The 3,472-nt window shown below is 60.1% G+C and overlaps 1 non-coding gene across 1 annotated transcript; it reads left to right on the forward strand.

The window, feature by feature from the left end:
- TRNAF-GAA lies at positions 1–72 on the forward strand. The gene has a single exon. It is a non-coding gene; the product is annotated as a tRNA-Phe (tRNA).
- Positions 73–3,472: the final 3,400 nt, after the last annotated feature.

Below are 3,472 nucleotides of genomic sequence, written 5' to 3' on the forward strand. Positions count from 1 at the left end.
GCTGAAGTAGCTCAGCTGGGAGAGCGTTAGACTGAAGATCTAAAGTCCCTGGTTCAACCCCGGGCTTCAGCAATGATTTGCTCCTGTAGATTTTTGCAGAGACTGCCTGCCTGCCTGCCTTCTTCCAGCCTGCCCTGGCCCTCCTTGCTCCTTCACCTCTTGCCAGAGCACTGCCCGTGCACTGGAGCTGCAGACCTGCAGGTTAGAATGAGCCTTCCTCTTGCACTGCAAGCCCCCAGCCTTCCCCTGGACAGGACTCTCCATTCAGTGCTTCTTTGGGGTGGTCTCCTGCCATCCCTCCTTCCCTGCTCCACAGCACTTGGCATCTCTCCTTTGTGGGGTCTCTGCAAAGACCCTGTCTCTCTCCTCTTTGTCATTCTCAACGGGGCACAGACTGCTCCCCTTGTCATAGACACATCACGGGAGAAGAGTGTGTCTCCTGCTGGCAGGCATCAAGGGGATGGAGCTCAGTGGAAGAGCACCTGCTTCGCATGTGGGAGGTCCTGGGTTCAATCCCTGGCATCTCCAGGGGTGGTGCTTTTGCCCTGACTGCCCAGCCTCAGGCAGGTGTGGGCTGGAGCTCAGGCACTGCTCCTCTCCAGGCCCTGTGCGCCTGCCCTGCCCACCCAGGGCTTGGCTGTGAGGTGGGGAGGGCATGTGTGTGCTGCCTCTGCTGAGTCCCCTCTTGGAGGAGAAGCAGGCAGCTGTGCTGGACCTGAGCCCAGGTCACTGCCCTGCATCCTAGACCCACCCCACCCAGGGGCAATGCTTGGCAGCAGAGTGTGCGTGTGAGGAGACCTCAGGGAGGGCATAGACAGCAGCAGCACGCTCAGGAATCCTTTCTGGCTTCACTGGGAGATGTGGGTGCTGGTCCAGCCCAGGTGTCCTTTGGGACCAGAGCCACACTGCCCTGGTGGCTTTCCAGGGCTAAGGGGCTGAGATTGTCCTGTCTCCAGGTGGAGATCCCATACCACATGGGAAGCACTCTGTGCCAGCAGGTAAGGCTGTCTGGCCTGGACGAGCATGGGCAGGGCTGTGGGACTCCCAGTTGGAGTTTTCCTTCCACCATCCTTCCACCATCACCACTGGCTTGAGCAGAGCCTCAGCTCAGGGAACCTGGATCTGCTGAGGTCAGGCACAGCCCTGCAGAGGTGGGACTGGTGGGGCCGGTGCCCACCTCTTGTTCCCGGGGTGTTTGGTGACTCCGTCCACCCTGTGCTGGTAGGATCAGGGAGTCACAGGTCTGTCCACAGCCATGCACAGGCAGTGAGTTCCAGGAGATGGTGCCTTGGCTGCTCCCCTGGCAATAACACCCACAACCAAAATGGGGCATGCGACATGGACTTTCACTGCAGGGTGCCCAGTACCCTGGTGAGCCGAAACTCAGAGAAATAAGGCTGCTCTCCTATGGGCTTTAAACAGCCAAGCTCTGCCCAGCATGGGGGCTGCAGTGCTGAGGCTTGGGGTCTCACTGTAACCCCCCCTCAGGCAGGTCCTCGGGAGCTGCAGGAACAACCACAGATCTGGGCTACAGTGACAATCTTACTTTGCTGCAGAGAATGGACCCAGCCTGCAGGGGCAGACTGTTCAGGTCCCCAGATGCCATGAAACAGGCTCTTCCTCCTCAGGCGTGCTGCCCCCTCAAGCACACACAGGCCTGTGGCTCATCTCCCCCAGGAGGAAGAGGAAAATGTCTGCCAGGTGCCAGAATAAGGGAGAAATATTACCCCTGTGGGAGGGCAGAACTGGCAGCGAGGTGGCACAGGACAGGCGCTGGGTTCCTCTCCCCAGTCCCCACTTGGAGCACCTTGAGTCTACATGTCAGTGTCCATACTGTCCATAGCCCCCACCATCCTGTGTTCAGAAGATAACACTCCCCCCTCCTTCTTTACTTCACTTTTATACCTTAATTCTCTGAGATGCAGGGCTGGAGCTTGCCCCCATGGGAGTTTTCCAGGGGATGGAGGCTGTGTTTGCAGTGCCCATGTCTGTCACCCATCACCGTGGGGGTCTCACCCTGGGAACACTGCTCTCCCATGGGGTCTGCCAGCAGGAAGCCTCTGGGGTATGGGGCAGAGGGATGTGTGTGCCTGGGCTTCTCCCGGATCACCCCAGGGGTGGAGGAGCTCCCAGCAGGGAATGGGGCAATGCTGAAGTAGGAGAGGATGTTGGTGACAGCTGCCTCCTCCCCGCTTCTCCTCTAGGGCCAGATCCTGCTGCTTGCAGCAATACTGACCTCCAGCAACTCCCCACAGGGAACCCTGCCACAGACAGCCAAGGTACCTTCCAGCCCGCAGCAGAGGAGCCTTTTGGGGAAGTGCCAGAAGGGTGTGGAGACCCACCAGCAGGACCAGGGAGAGCACTTTGAGCACCAGGTCCTGCCCAGGAGTCAAATCCTTCTCCCTGCCTGGTTTCTGCATAAAGGTTTCTCTGCCCATGGGCACTGGGGCAGCTGAAAGCCACAGCCAAGGGAGAGGGGCCCTGGCTCAGCTCCCAGCAGTGCCTCTTTTAGGGGAGGGACACAAAATCTCCTCTGCCATGGAAACGTGCCCACGTGAGCATCCTCCCAGATGAGCCCTTCTCCAGGCCAGGGGCTGCACCACGGCTTTTGGCTGCTGCACCATGGCTTTTGGCTGCAGCACACATCTCCTGGGGATCCTTTCTCCATCCCCTCGGCCCTCCCACAGTGCTGAGGGAAAAGGTGCCCCCATCCCACCTGCTCCCATCCCTCTTGTACCTGCATACAAGTACCGCCCTGACACAAATCCGAACGGACATCCCTGGTGAGGCAGCAGGAGGGCAGGGGTGGGGGCTGGAGGAGAGCAGGAGGAGGGGGTCCCAGGGCTGCCGTGGGGCCTTACAGCCTCTGCTCAGGAAGATGGCAGCTCAGTGCCTTGACAAGAGTGCTCAGGGTCTGCGAGGGCCCAAGGCAGCAGGAGCAGCCCATGGAGACTGGGCTCCTGGCAGAGCATGAGAGAGGAACCCAGCCCGTGTGTCCCAGAAAGCGGCTCTGCAGCCTGTGCTGGGGCAGTGGCGAGCAGAGCTGCCTCCTAACCATGGTGGGAGGTAATCCATGGGCCACATTTCCCCCTGGGGCTGGCTGGGGTGTTCAGGGCACTGCGGCCACCTCAGGGCTCACTTCTGTGGGGCCACAGCCCAGGGCTTACCCTGACACGGCAGCTCTGTCATGGCCTCTGCACTGTGGGACCAGCATGGCCCAGGCCCTGCCTGGGGCAAAGAGCAGCTGGGAAACCCGAGGGCGAGGAAATGGGTGCTCCCACTGCGGTGCATCACAGGGCCTATCAGAGAGCCATTTTGACCAGAAACTGCCTGTGGCCAGCAGGATGGAAATGTCTCTGTCAGCAGGTTTATTCCCCAGGGACTATGGGCTCTCGCTGCTCCACAGCCTGACCCCAAGCCTGCTGTCCCTGAGACATGCCCATCTCCCCACCTCCATGACTTTGCTCTCTGC

This window comes from Aquila chrysaetos (genome assembly GCF_900496995.4).
Source record: "Aquila chrysaetos chrysaetos chromosome W unlocalized genomic scaffold, bAquChr1.4 W_unloc_5, whole genome shotgun sequence".
In the NCBI taxonomy this organism is placed as follows: domain Eukaryota; kingdom Metazoa; phylum Chordata; class Aves; order Accipitriformes; family Accipitridae; genus Aquila; species Aquila chrysaetos.